The 18,339-nt window shown below is 45.0% G+C and overlaps 1 long non-coding RNA gene across 2 annotated transcripts in view; it reads right to left on the bottom strand.

Annotated features, from left to right (window-relative positions):
- The window catches only part of LOC140421159 (uncharacterized), a 1,249,163-nt gene that overhangs the window by 960,072 nt on the left and 270,752 nt on the right, over nt 1-18,339 (bottom strand). For both annotated transcript variants that reach the window (XR_011946678.1, XR_011946680.1), the window contains exon 2: nt 1,077-1,160. This is a non-coding gene — a long non-coding RNA (uncharacterized lncRNA). The remainder of the gene's footprint in view (nt 1-1,076; nt 1,161-18,339) is intronic.

Genomic DNA, 18,339 nt, shown 5'->3' with positions numbered 1-18,339 from the left:
AATCTAGTCACCGATGCTCCAAAAATCATAGATTATCATAGAATTTACAGTGCAGAAGGAGGCCGTTCAGCTCATCGAGTCTGCACAGGCTCTTGGAAAGAGCACCCTACCCACGGTCAACACCTCCACCCTATCCCCATAACCCAGTAACCCCACCCAACACTAAGGGCAATTTTGGACACTAAGGGCAATTTATCATGGCCAATCCACCTAACCTGCACATCTTTGGGCTGTGGGAGGAAACCGGAGCACCCGGAGGAAATCCACGCACACACAGGGAGGATGTGCAGACTCCGCACAGACAGTGACCCAAGCCGGAATCGAACCTGGGACCCTGGAGCTGTGAAGCAATTGTGCTATCCACAATGCTACCGTGCTGCCCTGGAAATGCACTGGAACTTGGCTAAGCACAGTGAACAAGGACCTTGGGAAAGGGAGTCTCTTCTCCTGACTTTGCTTTTCAATGTCATATGTCTTGTAATGGCTGAATGGAATTCCTGCTGCTTACAAGGCAAATCGGAAGCTCCTACAAATGTCAGAGATTAGTGCAACTGGCTCTCTGCCATGTTCATGGAGGTTCCACTGGTCTCCCACCAGAATTGGGGGTAGAGATGGGTGGAACCACTCGAGGCATTTTAGCCTATTGTGATTAAGCAGTTAATGCAGAAATAGCTTAGGGCACAAGAGGAGACTAATTGTATAGAGTTAGTATAATCAGCTGAACACCCCACAGGTAGTGCATTTTTTTCTATTGCATATTTTCAGCAGTCAGCCAAGGTCAATACCAATTAATGAAAGTTGCTAAGGACTACGATAGCCAGCTAATCACTGAATCATAAAACATCATAGCCATTGTTCATCAAGACTGAAACGTGAAATAATTTGAAAGCAAGGACAAATCAAACAACTGTGACTGTACTAAGAAAAGAATACTGCTTGTATGGAAAGTCATCATGTCCTTGTATTTGACAGCCAAACATGAACAATGAAAGAGAAACATCACATTAGATTGCTGGAGGAAATGTAGACTTCCCATTGGGGTCAGGCGTGGTACAGAACTAAAAAATAGAACCTACTTTAACTTGGTACATCAAGGCTCAATCACTTTGGTTCATTCTCCGAGGGCACATTTTTCCCTTGCTCAAGAAATATGACCCCATCTGCGAAAAAAAAATACACAGAGCTTATTGACTTGGCTTGATTTTAATAAATTGAGGTCAACTTGAATTGAACTGATCTACACACTGAAGGAAGCCGTACATTATTACATTGCCCCATTAAATTGTGACTTCCTGATTTATTTTCTTTCTATATCATATCTATTCTTTTCAAATTCTGATGCTGCCTTGCACTATGGCTTTGCATTTCTCAGCGGAAGTTAACAAAATGAAATATAAAACTGTATCCATTTAGAAAATAAGTGCACAGGTGAAGAGAGAGAATTATTCCTGAACCTTTTCATCTTGCACTCATCAAGACAAATTTCAAGTCAATAATTTATATTACAGGATACATTCATACACCAAAACCCATCACCCGGGAGCATGCGGAGCCGATAGTCCCCGTTGATTTATTTCTTTACATTCGTTGCTTATCCCTAATTGTCCTTAAACTGACCTTGCTAGGTCGTTTCAGAGGGAAGTCAACCACATTGCTATGGGTCTGTAGTCACATGTAGTCCAGACCAGGTAAGGATGACACATTTCCATTCTTAAAGATTCAAATGGATTTTCTTTTACCACAATTGATGATAGTTCCATGGTCACGATTACTGAGACTTGCTTTATTTTCTTATTTTTTAAATTTAGAGTACCCAATTTTTTTTTCTAATTTAAGGGGCAATTCAGGGTAGCCAATCCACCTACCCTGCACATCTTTGGGTTGTGGGGGTGAGACCCACCCAGCCCGGGGAGAATGTGCAAACTCCACATGGTCAGTGACTCGGGGACGAGATCGAACCCGGATCCTCAGTGCAGTGAGAGACTTGCTTTATATTCCAGCTTCATTGACTGAGTTCCAGTAGCTGCCATGGTGGGATTTGAACCCACATCCCCAGAGAATTAGGCTGGCATTACTGTTACTGAGATAGTCCAGTAACATTACCGCTACATCATCACTCCCCCCGTTATTTCTCCATAGCAACGTCTCGGCAGATCAGCGTTGACTTGTCAACCCATTAGCCCCCTTTTCTCTTGTGAAATAATTTTTTGTGATCATTTGAAAGGGAGAGTTCCATCCGTTACACAGCCATCAGAAAATGTTAGCATTAGGTCAGGACACAGTGGCCAGAATTCTCCCGCAATTGGTGGGCCGGCCCGACGCCGGCGGCAAGAACAGCCTGAACCACTCCAATGTCAGGCCGCCCGGAAGTTGCGGAATTCTCCACACTTCCGGGGGCTAGGCCGGTGGCGGAGGGGTTCACGCCGCGCCAACCAGCGCCACATGGCCGGTGCAAGTTGGCGCATGCGCAGAACCGCCGGCGTGGTTCTGCGCATGCGCAGACCGGCCGGCATGTCCTGCACACGCGCAGGGGGGTTCTTCTCTGTGCCGGCCATGGCAGAGCCCTACAGAGGCCGGCGCGGAAGGAATGAGTGCCCTCATGGCACAGGCACGCCCGCAGATCGGTGGGCCTCGATCGCGCGCCAGGCCATCGTTGGGCCCCCTCCCCGGGGCCGGATCCCCCCACACCCCCAAGAGGACTCACCTAGCCTGCCTACAAGCCAGGTCCCGCTGTGATGGACCATGTCCAATCACGCCGGCGGGACTGGCCAGGAACTGACGGCCGCCCAGCCCATCGGGGCCTGGAGAATTGCCGGGGAGGCCGCTGCCAACAGCCCCCAACCGGCGCAGCGTAAACCCCACCTCCGCCTGAAAACGGGCGCCGGAGAATACGGCAGATGGCGTCGGAGCGGCGGGACGAGATTCACGCCACCCCCCAGGGATTCTCCGACCTGGCGGAGCGGGTCGGAGAATCCCGCCCAGTGTATATAACCCAAAATTACTGTAGTTTCTTCAGAAACACTCCAGCAAGAGCTATAGGGCACGGTCTCATGGAAATGTTTCTAAGTATGGTAGAGAGAGGGAATAGCTGGGTTTTTCCTGACGGCTAACCTAGCGATGTCATCACCGGTATCTAATGCTAATTAGGGCACTTAATGATGTTCCACAGACTTCACACCAGCTGATTTCCTGCACCGCTTCTGGCAGCTCTCCACTAACGAGGGGGACCAGCTCTTAAATTGAACCCGCAGAGCAAACCCCTGCCATCATGCAGCCGTGCCATCCCGCTCACCAGCCCTATGATGCAGAGATGCTGACCTGCCGAGAATGTTGGATGAGGTGGAGTCCAGGTGGGATACCCTGTTCCCTCAAGAGTGTCAGAGGGTTAGCCACTGCACAGCCAGTGCCACCTGGGAAGACCGCCACCCAGTACGGAAAGAAGCTAAACAACCTCCACCGGGTCGCACGGGTGAGTTGGCATATACCTCCTGGCACTGGTCACACCTACCACTCTCGCGCCCATCACCCTCCAGCACAATACCTTGCTTGACACCCACCTACACACCCCACCCATATCCAACGGCAGTGCCCACACCTCTGTCCCCTGCTATAGCACCCTCCGCAGCAATGCATGAAGCACAACACCTTCTCTGTGTCCCCCACAGGAGAAAGGGCCCAGACGGGTGGCGTGCTGCCGGACATTAGAGTCCTCTCCACCTACGCGGAACGGGCCCTGGAGGTCACAGGGGTGGCCGAGGAAAGGTTGGTCACTGGCATCAAGATTAGCCTGCACCAGGAGAATCAAAGGCCACACGGTGCAGTAGGCAGCAGGCTGCCTACACCTCTGATGTGTATCCTGGGGACACATCTAGATGTAGTGGGAGATGACCTTTCACACGTGAGTTGTTCATGCCAGACATAATGGTCCTTCCCTCTCACTGACGACCTGTCCATTCACCCGCAGGATCTCCAACTGATGGTGCCGGAACGTCCGGGGTGCCCCCCCCCCGGGGTGCCCCCCCCCCCTCCCCCCCCCCCCCCCCCCCCCCCCCCAAGAGAACAACTTGGAGGAAAGCTCCTAGGATGCCACCGTCAGGGCATCACAGCTATCACCTCCACCCGCCACCACGCAGAGGCACACACCTCGGTGGACAAAAGAGTGGACAGGCTTGTGGGGCACAATCTGGCAAGCACAATAAAGATGCCTATGCACATCAAGTGGAGGCAGGAACATCCAGGGGGAAGTAGTCGGAGGTCTGCTGCATCCCAGGACCCAGCTGCATAAGTTATGGGCCAGGGTTTAGAGAACCCCAAAGTGTATCATGGAGTTCACCTGACCCACAAATTTTAATAGATTGTGGTATGGGGAGCACACGGCCCACTCTACAGGTGTGGTACAGCAGAAATGGAAAAAGTATTTTTTAAAGGAAAACAATGTTTATTCTATGAACTCAAGTTAACCTTTTTAAAACAAATAGTGAACATCTTAGCAACCATTAATTCAAATACAACCCCCAAAGAATCCATAAGCTGTCCTTTTAACATCCAGAAGACTTTAAAAAAAACTTTAAACAGAAGCACATCAGGTGGAAGTCACTACTGAGAGCAGTTATTAGTTTTAAATCACCAAAGGATCGATTTACAGTTTTTAGATTTCAAAGAGAAAGACTACTACTCCTTCTGGCTTTGACTGCAGCTATCCAGCTCTGAAAACTAAACTAAAACACACCCTGCAGCAAACAGCCGAAAACGAAAGTAAAAAGCTGACAGACAGCCCAGCTCCACCCACTCTCTGACATCACTGCAGTAATAAACACCCATTTCTTAAAGGTACTCTCACTACAGAAATTTATACACACACCCATTTATAAACACCCATTTCTTAAAGGGACTCTCAAATGACACTGCCCCCCCCAAGAAAAAAAAACCCATCAACTTCAAAATGCACACAGTAAATATACTTTTTATTAAAAAAAAAACAACACACGCAAACAGGTATAATAATAGTCCATTTTTTTTCTTCTTCCTCCAACTGGAATCCTTCTCGATTGACAGTCTCTTTGAACAAGAAGGTCTCTGCACAATCCGTCCATTTCTCTACGCCTCGGCATTTCTCTTTAAAGTCAGATACTTTAGTTCAATCTGATCACAGAGTCTCTTGTAATTCTCCAACCCATGAGCAATAGTTATCACAGCTTCCAGGCAGTCAAATGCCTAGTGAAAGTCCGCTGTCCACTGAAATCTTCGACGTTTCTTCAGCAAATCCATCAGTGGAGCAACCATGCCACAAAACGTTTTCACAAATGTTCGATCAAACCCACTCATGCCAAGAAATCGCATTATTTCCCTTTGTCACGAGTGTATCGGAAACTCCTCAAGGAAAGTGACTTGGGCTTTTACAAATTCACTTTTGGCTATGTTTACCACCAAACCCACCTCCTGAAGTCGATCAAATAACTCCATCAGGTGTTTTAAATGTTCTTTCCATGTCTGGCTGAAAATTACCAGATCGTCGATGTACAACGCACAATTGGGTAATCCGGAAACAACTTTGTTAGTTAGCCGTTGAAATATGGCTGGGGTGTTTTTCATGCCAAATGGCATAACTTTGAATTGGTATGTACCATCTGGAGTCACAAAAGCTGAAATCTCCTTAGCCCTTTCGGATAAAGGTACCTGCCAGTAACCTTTAAGTAGATCCAGTTTGGAAATAAAAGCTGATTGTCCCACTTTCTCAATGCAATCCTCCAAACGTTGGATAGTTCAAGAGTCCGTTCTTGTAACTGCATTAACCTTTCTATAGTCCACACACAACCATTGGGTACCGTCCGGTTTTGGTGCCATCACTATGGGTGAGCTCCATTGGCTGCAAACCACTTCAATTATGCCATTTTCAAGCATACTCTCAATCTCTTTGTTAACCTGTGTCAATTTAAAAGGGTTACGTCTATATGGATGTTGTTTGATTGGAACAGCATTTCCCACATCTACATCATGTGTAGCCATTTTAGTACTTCCCAATTTATCTCCCCAAACTTGCCCATGTGATATCAACAACTCTTTCAGGTCAGTTTGTTTTTCCTCTGGAAGGTTACTCAACAATGTTTCCGAATTTTTAAGAATATCCTTGTTTTCCAATTTAACTTGAGGTATGTCGAATTCACAGTCATCTGGATTTGGTTCGTCACTTTGAGTTAGAATCATTAAAACCTCCTCCTTTTTCTCTCCTTCCCTTTCAAAGTACCTTTTAAGCATATTCACATGACACACTCGGTGAGTTTTCCTTCTATCTGGCGTTTTTACAACATAATTCACCTCACTTAATTTCCTTTCAATCTGATAAGGTCCACAGAACCTTGCGTTTAAAGGTTCACCTACCACTGGTAACAACACTAAAACTTTATCTCCACTGGCAAAACTACGAACTTTGGATTTCTTGTCTGCTACCCGTTTCATCACATTTTCTGCAACTTTCATATGTTGTCGAGCCAATTCACCTGCTCTATTTAATCGTTCCCTAAAATTTGACACGTAATCCAATAATGTAATTTCCGATTTATCACTCACCAATTTTTCTTTAATCAATTTAAATGGTCCTCTTACCTCATGACCACAAATTAGTTCAAACGGACTGAATTTGGTTGACTCATTAGTTGCATCCCTAATTGCAAACAGTAAGAATGGAATTCCTTTATCCCAATTCTCTGGATAATTTTGACAATAAGCCCTCAACATTGTCTTTAATGTCTGATGCCACCTTTCTAACGCTCCCTTCGATTCTGGATAGTATGCAGTTAATTTAAATTGATTTATTCCTAAGCTATCCACAACTTCTTTGAATAACCTTGAGGTAAAATGTCATCCTTGATCCGATTGTATTTCTGTGAGAAGTCAATATCGAGTAAAGAATTTAAGTAACTCCTCTACAATCTTTTTAGCTGTAATATTACGTACTGAAATGGCCTCTGGAAACCTAGTATGCACATCCATTATAGTCAAAAGATATTGATTCCCACTTTTTGTTTCAGGAAGCGGTCCTACGCAATCAATTAGGACCCTTGTAAAAGGTTCTTCAAATGCTGGAATGGGAATTAAGGGCGCTGGTTTTATCATTGCTTGAGGTTTCTCTATCACTTGACATGTGTGACATGATTGACAAAATTTAACTACAGCTTTATGTAGTCCAGGCCAATAAAAATGTTGCTGGATTTTAGCTTGAGTTTTCCTTATTCCCAAATGACTTCCCACTGGTACCTCATGTGCAACTCGCAACACCTCCTTTCTATACCCTACCTGCAATACTAATTGATGAACTTCTGCCCACTTTTCATCCGCCTGCATATGTAAAGGTCTCCATTTTCTCATCAAGACATTACTTTTACGTTAATAACACTCTGGTATACACTCAGATTCCTCTTCCGTGTATACTTTCTGATACATCCGTTTTATTTCTACATCTTTCTGTTGTAGCTCCGCCAATTTTCCTGAACTAAATATATCCGCCTCATCCTCCACCTGTTCTTGTTCTTTTTCAAACATCTGATCAAAAATAGTTTCTGCTAATTGCACTTCAACTTCATCTTCACTCTTTGATGTCTTCTCTTGTCTCAACATGTGACTTTGCGACCTTGTTACTACATGATCAGGAAAAATGCCAGGATATTTGTCCTTCAACACTTCAGTTGTCTGATATTCTACTGGCTTATCAACCACAGTAGGCATTACTCCCACCTGCGATCCAGCTATATCATTACCCAAGACAAACTGTATTCCTGGATAAGATAGTTTCTTTATTACTCCTACTACCACTTCACCACTCTTCACTGGGCTTTCCAACCTTACCTTACACAATGGAACACTACTCCTCTCACTCTGAATTCCACATATTACCACCTTTTCTGGCATCATTCTTCCCAAACGACATAACTCCTCATCTCTTACAATTAAAGATTGACTAGCTGTACAATCTTTTGCACCTCCTTCGCTTCACTTGGGCTTTCCTTTACCACTTTAACAAACTCCGCTGTCTTATCCTGTTTAACCACATCTACCTTCCCAGTGCTTTTCTTCAACCACCAACACTGTGTCTTTACATAGCCTAGTTGATTAAAGTGAAAACATTTGAAACTTTTCATTTCTTTTCCACCGCCCTGGATTTCTTTTTTAGTCTGAGGTACACTCTCCTTATTATCTCCCATCAGATCACCTTTACCTTTACCACTTGAGTATTTCTCATGTCCCCAGTTTCTATCCCTCACAGGCTGAAACTGATGTCGGAAACCAAGCTTTGATTTATGAACTAATTCGTAATCATCTGCCATTTCTGCTGCTAATCTCGCAGTTTTAACCCTCTGCTCTTCCACATGAGTTCTCACTACATCAGGAATTGAATTTTTAAAGTCCTCCAAAAGGATAATTTCTCTGAGAGTTTCATACTTTTGGTCTATTTTCAAAGCCCTTATCCACCTATCAAAATAACTCTGTTTGATCCTTTCAAACTCCATGTATGTTTGACCAGGTTCTTTCCTTAAATTTCTAAACCTTTGTCTGTAGGCTTCAGGCACTAGTTCATATGCACCTAAGATAGATTTTTTCACCTCCTGATACGACTCAGATACCTCCTCCGGTAGTGATGCAAACACTTCACTCACTCTACCTACCAGCTTTGTTTGAATCAGTAATACCCACATGTCCTGTGGCCATTTCACTTGTTTAGCTACCTTCTCAATTGAAATTAAAAAGGCTTCGACCTCTTTCTCATCAAACTTTGGCAATGCTTGGATATATTTAAATAGATCCCCACCAAGCCTTCGACTATGACACTCTTTCTCACTATCCTCATCACTATCATCCAACTATACATCTCCCTTTACACCTGCCAATTTTAACTGACTGTCATGTTTCATGGCCATTTTCTGAAGTTCAAACTCTCTCACTTTATCTTTTTCCCTGATCTGTATCTCCCTTTCTCTTTCTTTTTCCTCTCTCTCTCTCTTTCGTATTCAAGCTGCCTTAATTCTTTCTCGTGTTCCATTTGTTTAATTTGCAACTGAATTTTTGCCATTTCCAATGAATCAAACTGTATCTCAGACAACTTTAAATGCTTAGCCACCACCATAATTACCTCACCTTTTCGCATTTTGTCAGGTAGTGTTAACTGCAATGTTTTTGCCAAATCTAACAGTCTGCTTTTAGTCTCTGTCTGTAAGGTACTGCGTGTGACTGGCCCCACCCCCAAAAATGTCAGAGCCTCTGAAAGAGCCATTGTCCACAACACTCTCCCCACTTAAACTAGAATACCACACCTAAAAAGCAACCACAATATGCTCACCTCTCACTGTCTTTATGTTCACTAAGCCAATCCAATAGATAGACTTTTATCCCCCTCGAGCCCACAATTTGTTATGGACCAGGGTTTAGAGAACCCCAAAGTGTATCATGGAGTTCACCTGACCCACAACTTTTAATAGATTGTGGTATGGGGAGCACACGGCCCACTCTACAGGTGTGGTACAGCAGAAATGGAAAATGTATTTTTTAAAGCAAAACAATGTTTATTCTATTAACTCAAGTTAACCTTTTTAAAGCAAACAGTGAACATCTTAGCAACCATTAATTCAAATACAATCCTGAAAGAACACAACACTAAGTAATCTGTAAGCTGTCCTTTTAACATCCAGAAGACTTAAAAATAAACCTTTAAACAGAAGCACATCAGGTTAAAGTCACTACTGGGAGCATTATTAGTTTTATATCACCAAAGGATCGATTTACTGTGTTTAGATTACAAAGGAAAGACTAATACCCCTTCTGGCTGTGAGTGCAGCTACCCAGCTCTGAAAACCAAACTAAAACACACCCTGCAGCAAACAGCCTAAAACGAAAGTAAAAAGCTGACAGACAGCCAGCTCCACCCACTCTCTGACATCACTGCGGTTCTAAACACCCATTTCTTAAAGGTACTCTCCCTACAGATATTTCTATACACACCCATTTATAAACACCCATTTCGTAAAGGTACTCTCACATGACACATCCCAGTCAGATGCTAAGCTTCTGGAACTTGATATCCTGGTGCTGATGCAGATGCTAGGGTGCGTTGTGATATTCAGAGGGGGATGCCAGGGACACTCCAATGTGTCCATAACTGTTTGGAGGAGTCCCAAAGGCTATGGGTGCAGGAGATGGTGTTGCAATGCATGGCACTGAGGCCAGCACTGCTTGGCTGGTGACCGTGGTGGAGATCCTGGAGCACAACATCAGCATCATGAGTGGTGGTTTCCAAGGTGTTGCTCAGTCAATGACAGCCATGGCTGAGGGCCTCGAGTGTATGTCCTGGTTGCTGGGGGATGTGTCCCTGATGCAGGTGGACCTTGCCAAAGCCCTGCAGATCAAGTCTCAATCTCAGATGGGCATTGTCGAGGTCCTCTGGAGCATTTCCCAATCGCTGGGGGTCGGGTCCCGCTCACAAGTTCACCTTGCCAGGGAACTGCTGAACTTGTCCCAGTCTCAGGTGGGCATTGCCATGGGAGCTGCGGAGCATGTCCCAGATGCAGGTGGACATTGGTAAGGCACTGCAGAGCATGGCCCGTTCACAAATGGGCATTGCTGAGAGCAACATCATGGTGCAGACAGTGGAGGGCCGCCAGAACTGGCAGAGCCAGGTGACATAGGGGCCTCTGGAGATAAATCCAACTGCCCCTCTGTCCCAAGGTGACCCACAGGGCCCAACTGGCACCGACCTGGAGGAGGGAGCGCAGAGCCATCCTACAGGGAGACAACGGTGGTCACCTGCTCTCCTGACTCCCACCTGTTATATTCCGTGATTGTAATACGTTGTTACTCTTTTGCTTACTTCCAGAATGATCAGATGGTTGTAGTTCAGTAAAACTGTCAGTCTTCAAATTAAGCAAATAACATTTATTGAATAACAAATATAAATATCTATGAGTTTTTTTCACTCTTCTACAACTATAACTGATAATTAAGTAAATAATAATAAGAATAAATAATGTTTAACTACAGCTGCCAACTAAGCTATATCTCTAATACTCTGCTCACTAGTCACTCCTGATACGAAGAGGCGGGAATCTCCTCTGAGTGCAGTTTATATACATGGATCTGGTGCTGCCATCTAGTGGTTGTCCAGTACTATAATACAGATGTTAACCCTTTACATACCAGCAGATATATCGATCACTTCACCACCTTCCTGACAACAGCGCCTTGGGGTCAGCGGCTGGAACAGGGTAGCATGGTGAGTCAAGTGCCACCGGCAAGTCGGCCGAGGCCCTCCGGCCCCAGGCTCTCCAGAGGATGCCCACCAGGAGCATCAAAGGCCACACGGCGCAGGATGCAGCAGGCTGCCTCCACCTCTGATGTGCATCCTCGGGACACACCTAGACATAGCGGCAGAGCACGGAAGGCCAAGAAGATTGAGGATCACTGAGAGGGCACTGGGGGTGAGGGGGTACGGCACTATCGGTGTTAGTATTACGCTTGTACACAATTAAAATACGTTACGCTTGAGTCATGTGAAGGCTCTGTCACATTATTCCGCACTGCGGTCCAGTGTGTATCCCCTTTCCCCATTTGCCTTCCGCAACCTCCCCATCCCCATGCACACCAGGCATGGTGACCCTAGATTTGGCCCCCATAAGGCATACCACGTACAGGTGAGGGATGTGGGCATCTGCTGTGTGGTCCTCAATATCATCCATCATGGTGATATCTGTAAGGAATTGGAGAAAGTGAGTGACCGACAATCAGTTTTGGCTTCCACCCTGGGACCCTCTCCCACCCTTTCATTCCCTGCCATCTCTCAGGGTGCCATCCAATGAGTCGCTGTGGCCGGGAGTGCATGTGCAGGGCATTGTCTCCCAGCACAAGTGACTGCAGCACCAAACCCCAGACCCGGACCTCAGATCCCTGCCGCGAACAGTATTGGGATGGGGCTCAGATACTACCCTCCGATCCATTCACCCATCCTCTCATCACTGGGGTTATACCACTGCTGCGGCCCAACTCTAGGGTGTTTTATTGTTGGTTGCTGCCTCTGAGGTTGTGTAGTCTTCAGTGTTCAGGCAAAGTATCCAGGCCTCACAGTCTTGTTGGGATGCTCGGCAGCCACACGTGACATGGCACATCTATTCACGGGTATCTGCTTCGGAGGTGTGAAGTGCTCACGTTACTAACATTGCCATTTCCCGGTCAGCGATAGCCTTCAGCTGTGCAGCCAGAGGCACACTCAGTGGGGGTTAAAGTGACCTGCACTATATTACAATGGACGGTGCTCTGCCCTGAATGTGTTTGGTGGGACGCACAGGCAGAAGCTGAAGTTGCCCCTGTTTTGGGTATACACGATCTGGAGGGTGGTATATCGGATCCGTAAGCGCTGAGCCCCTCGCGCCCCCCCCCCCCCCCTCCCGAGCCCAGGTGCGACCCAGCCACCGATGGTGGCTGCCCCCATCCCCCGCAGTGAGCACTGTCCAAAAAGTTGACATACCTCCTCCAGTTCCCACAGCAACCATTTCAGTAGCTTCACGTTTTTAGATAGGTGTGCTAAAGGGCGCCACGTGACCGTTCGCTGGGGAGCCGGTTAGATCACAGAAGGCCATTAGATGCAGAGTCCTCCCATTATCCCATTAATGGGATGGAGATTGGCCTTAATTGGTGATTACTGTTTTTTTGTCATGCTATGGCAGGATCCTGACCTCGCCAATGCGAGCGCGCTGATTAGATTGGAAATCGATCAGGTCCTGGCACGGTTCCTGATTTCGGACTCTACCGCGATTTAACCGGCTCACTCGGATTCGCGCCGGGCGTGACTATTAGATCATGCCCATAATGTGAATGTGCTGACAGAGCCAAAGAATCTTGATACCCCTTTCCAGTTTGTATCGAATTGCATAGAAATGACAGCACAAAAACAGGTCATTCAGTCCAACCAACCAATGGCAGTATTTATGATTCACGATATCTTTCTCCCATCTTATTTCATCTCACTCTTTCAGCGTCCCTTTGTATTGTTTTCCCTCATGTACTTATCTTGCTTTCCCTGAGCATTTATGCTACTCACTTCAATTCCTACAGGTGGGATCAATTTCCACATTCTAAGCACGAGGAATAAAGAATGTCCCTTAATTTTTACAATACCAAATAAGAAGATCTGTGCCTTTAATGGAATCACGATTAGTATGCAAGGTCACATTTAGACTACCGTGTGGAAGTTCAGGCATTTACCTTTAAAAGAACACAGAGTTCAAAGAAGAATGAGAGATAACCTTGGAACCCAAGGTACCAAACAATATGTATAGACTGACAGAATTAGATGTGATCTCAGTGAAGCAAAGAAGATTGAAAAGAGACACAATCCAGGTCTAGGAAATCATGAAAGACACAGATCATGTGAATAAAAGCAGTTTCATTAAATCAGATCAGTCTCGAGGTCGTGGGCTTAAAATTGCTGAAGTGTCAAGTAGGAGGTGATTTTAAAACTATTTCCCTTCCCCCTCACATTCCTCCCCCACCAATGCCCTCATGCCCGACACACGCACAAGTATTAAACTATTTTTTGTAAATCTCATCATGAAAAAGGTTTGGAAGTTTACTTGAGGAGGCATTTTCTACATTATCATAGCTCCTGTCTCATTGAGATCATGGGAACGTCATCTGTGAAAGTCAAGGTGGCATAATTTAAATTATAATCGTGAATAATTTTCTTCAATTTTTGTTTTGTTTTTTATTTGATTATCTTTGGAATCCAAGTCGAGATAAAAGTCACAGATTATTCTCCGGTGTCTGTAATTATGCAGTTCCTTTTGAAGATGAAGGAATCAGCCAGGGTCCGGACTCAAGTGCTGTCCAGTGACGGTGGCAAGAAAACTGGAGCCTGGATTGTTGAGGAAAGGCAAGATTGTGCTCTGTTGTGCTTTCCCAGTCATTGAATAGCCTGGCAACAATCATTCTCCCATCCCATACATGAAAAATTACAACTTGGGCAAGTCATTAAAGAGCTGCTGTTGGAAAAACAAACACATTTCTCCTTTAACTCTTCAAGCCGTCCCTTGTAAGGTCTTGGAAGCTTCCCATTTATCACTATTTTTGCCTGTCACTTCTGGGTTGTTTTTTTTAAAAGTCGAATTCCAGTTCAGTTCTCTTTAGCTGAAAACAATGAAAACATTCAGGTGCACATATGCACAAAGAAGTCCAGATTATTAAGTATGAACAAAGGCTTTGATTGATAAAGACACGCTTGGGCGCAATTGTTATTCTGTGCACCTATACACTCCATGGGAAACAAGCACAAACACATAGCACATTTTAATGGAATAGTAATGACATGCAGTTTATCTCCTGTGAATATATATTAGCCATTGCAATATTTCCAGTGAATACTGAAACTGTGTTCAAGTTTCACATTTTCACTAACAAGATAAATATGTATTTAACAAAAGGCACAACCACATTTATTATTAAGCCACACAGACTAGAAAGCCCCAGGATTTATTGCTGGATTCTGTTAGTTAGTTAATCTCAGCCGGTGAAAAGAAGGGCTGTTCCAGTTACCCTCAGAGCAGGAAAGAGAAAACAATCAGCCAGGATTCCCAGTTTGGGAATGCTGTGTGTGGATGCTAAGTGAAAACAAAATCAGGCCAGGCTGTGACGTCAAGGGGAATAAAAAGAAAATATCAATCTTTTTCAAAGTAACTGATCCAACACAACATACTTAATTGCTTAGGCATGCAAGGAGGCATGTTTTAATTTACTTTAAGAAAAGAAAAGTTTGAAGCAGGAAAATTTAAAGAAATGCTGCTGGAGCATCTGAAAGACGGAGAAAGCTTTATAACCTATTTCACTATACGTACAGAAGCTTATGATTACCATCTGCCTTGATGTTACGTTGACTGCTTTAATATTGCATGCATAAGGCTTCAAATAAGCAATTGTAATTATTTGATACAGTATCCTTTGTCCCATTATACCATACATCAACAATATCTGCTTCATTATCATCCCTGCAAAGGTTATGAAAGAAGAATAAATAATTTCAAATTTAAACCAAAGCATTTTAACAGTGAATGGGTATGTTTTCTTTTCCTCAGTATTTGGTGGAATTGCAAATGGTTAGTTAGCTGACAAGTCTCTTCAGACATCACAAACCAAGCCAAGATTTCAATGCCGAGCCATTTTACAAAGAATAAATTGGTTTTAATTTTCACAACTCCAGGCTTCTTGAGCTGCCAACATTCTCAGCACGTCCAGTGTTTACTACATTCACATTATTTCCTGTACAAGAACTCTTCACACAATGTACAGAACACTGCAAATTCTGTCAAACTAATCCCATGCCTGCTTGAAAGTCTTATTTGTAATCTCCCTCTCCAGTTTTTCTCCCCAGCCCTCATCTTCTTCTGAAGCAACCAACTCATGCTGGAGTATCTTTCACCAGCCCCTCAGTAGCTTGTCAATGCATGTCGAGATACTAACTGTCAGCAGCCTTTTCAAACATGTGGGGTATTGTAGTTAAGCCCAACTCTGTTCTGACATGCAAATGCATGCACTTTCCAGCACCTGTCACTGGGCAACAACCAAGAGAAGACGTTTGGGTTTTTAAAATGTATTTATTCATGCAACATGGGCATCACTGACGAGGCCAGTATTAATTGCCCATCCTTAATTGCCCTTAAATAGGTGGTGGTGTTTTCCCTTTAACTTTGTAGTTGCCTTCACAGGCAGGAGGATTGTGAAGAGTTTATTCAAATCAGACAGATCCAATCCTGGAAAATACAAGCATGCATGGTTCAGGATTGAGCCCCAGGCCTTCTCTCTTCATCTGCCTTTCCACTCTCTCATCAGCAACCCAGGCATGAATCTCCTTTGGACAAGCTCACAGCTAACCAATGTGCTTCTCTCCAGCGGACTCAGTAGGCAACCGGTTATGGATCCTTACCAGCAGCAGTGCGAAGTGCCACATCTTCTCAGGCTGACCTTCTGACTGAGCTTGCTCTTCAGGTGATAATCTGGCCAACACCCCTCTCAAACAGCTCACCCCACACATCACTGCCTTCTGTCAGCAGATCAACGGTCGCTATTCCACCCAACATTTCCCTGGAGAATCTTCATTGACACATTCACAACCTTATTGTGGACAATCACTTTGCTGAAAATTTTGTGGATGTATGATGATACCTGGCCCCTGACTGAAGGTGTCTCAGTCCCTGTCTCAGTATAGCTCTGTGTTTTAACCTGCATTCCAAGTTATACTAGAATCTCACCTTCTACTCCTTTGAAATCTTCACTTTCTTTAAGTCCCTCACCTTGTTCCAACCCTCTGATGTCTCCTTTAGAGTCCTCATCTATTACCAACATCGGCCATCCTGTCGTGTTAATCACCCAGGGGTAACACGGACTGCAACTGGATGCAGTTGTACTTGAAAGTAGACACCAAACTTTGGTGTTGGTTCACTACGCTTTAGTGAACTTGCTGAGCAGTGCACACAGTTCACTGTGGGTTTGACACTCTACTAATCTAAGCGTGTTTACTATAACTAACTAGACCAGACTAGCTCTGAGCCACGTATAGAAGGTGCTAACTGATATGTACAGCCTGACTGTCACTACAGTTATCACTAGTGGACAGAGGCAGAGTGTTGATGCCTCATGTGTTTTATAGTGGGAGACCACCTTCTACTGTTCTGCCTGGTGAAGCAAGAGGGTAGCCAGGGAAAGGGTTGGCCCACTGAAGGATAGGCAAGGGAATCTATGTGTGGAGCCAGAGGAAATGGGCGAGGTACTAAATGAATATTTTGCATCAGTATTCACTAAAGAGAAGGAATTGGTAGATGTTGAGTCTGGAGAAGGGGGTGTAGATAGCCTGGGTCACATTGTGATCCAAAAAGACAAGGTGTTGGGTGTCTTAAAAAATATTAAGGTAGATAAGTCCCCAGGGCCTGATGGGATCTACCCCAGAATACTGAAGGTGGCTGGAGAGGAAATTGCTGATGCCTTGACAGAAATCTTTGGATCCTCGCTGTCTTCAGGGGATGTCCCGGAGGACTGGAGAATAGCCAATGTTGTTCCTCTGTTTAAGAAGGGTAGCAAGGATAATCCCGGGAACTACAGGCCGGTGAGCCTTACTTCAGTGGTAGGGAAATTACTGGAGAGAATTCTTCGAGACAGGATCTACTCCCATTTGGAAGCAAATGGACGTATTAGTGAGAGGCAGCACGGTTTTGTGAAGGGGAGGTCGTGTCTCACTAACTTGATAGAGTTTTTCGAGGAGGTCACTAAGATGATTGATGCAGGTAGGGCAGTAGATGTTGTCTATATGGACTTCAGTAAGGCCTTTGACAAGGTCCCTCATGGTAGACTAGTACAAAAGGTGAAGTCACACGGGATCAGGGGTGAGCTGGCAAGGTGGATACAGAACTGGCTAGGCCAAAGAAGGCAGAGAGTAGCAATGGAGGGATGCTTTTCTAATTGGAGGGCTGTGACCAGTGTTGTTCCACAGGGATCAGTGCTGGGACCTTTGCTCTTTGTAGTATATATAAATGATTTGGAGGAAAATGTAACTGGTCTGATTAGTAAGTTTGCAGACGACACAAAGGTTGGTGGAATTGCGGATAGCGATGAGGACTGTCGGAGGATACAGCAGGATTTAGATTGTCTGGAGACTTGGGCGGAGAGATGGCAGATGGAGTTTAATCCGGACAAATGTGAGGTAATGCATTTTGGACGGTCTAATGCAGGTAGGGAATATACAGTGAATGGTAGAACCCTCAAGAGTATTGAAAGTCAAAGAGATCTAGGAGTACAGGTCCACAGGTCATTGAAAGGGGCAACACAGGTGGAGAAGGTAGTCAAGAAGGCATACGGCATGCTTGCCTTCATTGGCCGGGGCATTGAGTATAAGAATTGGCAAGTCATGTTGCAGCTGTATAGAACCTTAGTTAGGCCACACTTGGAGTATAGTGTTCAATTCTGGTCGCCACACTACCAGAAGGATGTGGAGGCTTTAGAGAGGGTGCAGAAGAGATTTACCAGAATGTTGCCTGGTATGGAGGGCATTAGCTATGAGGAGCGATTGAATAAACTCGGTTTGTTCTCACTGGAACGAAGGAGGTTGAGGGGAGACCTGATAGAGGTATACAAAATTATGAGGGGCATAGACAGAGTGGATAGTCAGAGGCTTTTCCCCAGGGTAGAGGGGTCAATTACTAGGGGGCATAGGTTTAAGGTGAGAGGGGCAAGGTTTAGAGTAGATGTACGAGGCAAGTTTTTTACGCAGAGGGTAGTGGGTGCCTGGAACTCGCTACCGGAGGAGGTAGTGGAAGCAGG

The sequence above is a fragment of the Scyliorhinus torazame genome, chromosome 5 (assembly GCF_047496885.1).
Source record: "Scyliorhinus torazame isolate Kashiwa2021f chromosome 5, sScyTor2.1, whole genome shotgun sequence".
NCBI classification, from domain to species: domain Eukaryota; kingdom Metazoa; phylum Chordata; class Chondrichthyes; order Carcharhiniformes; family Scyliorhinidae; genus Scyliorhinus; species Scyliorhinus torazame.
This window is presented reverse-complemented; position numbering and strand designations above follow the sequence as displayed.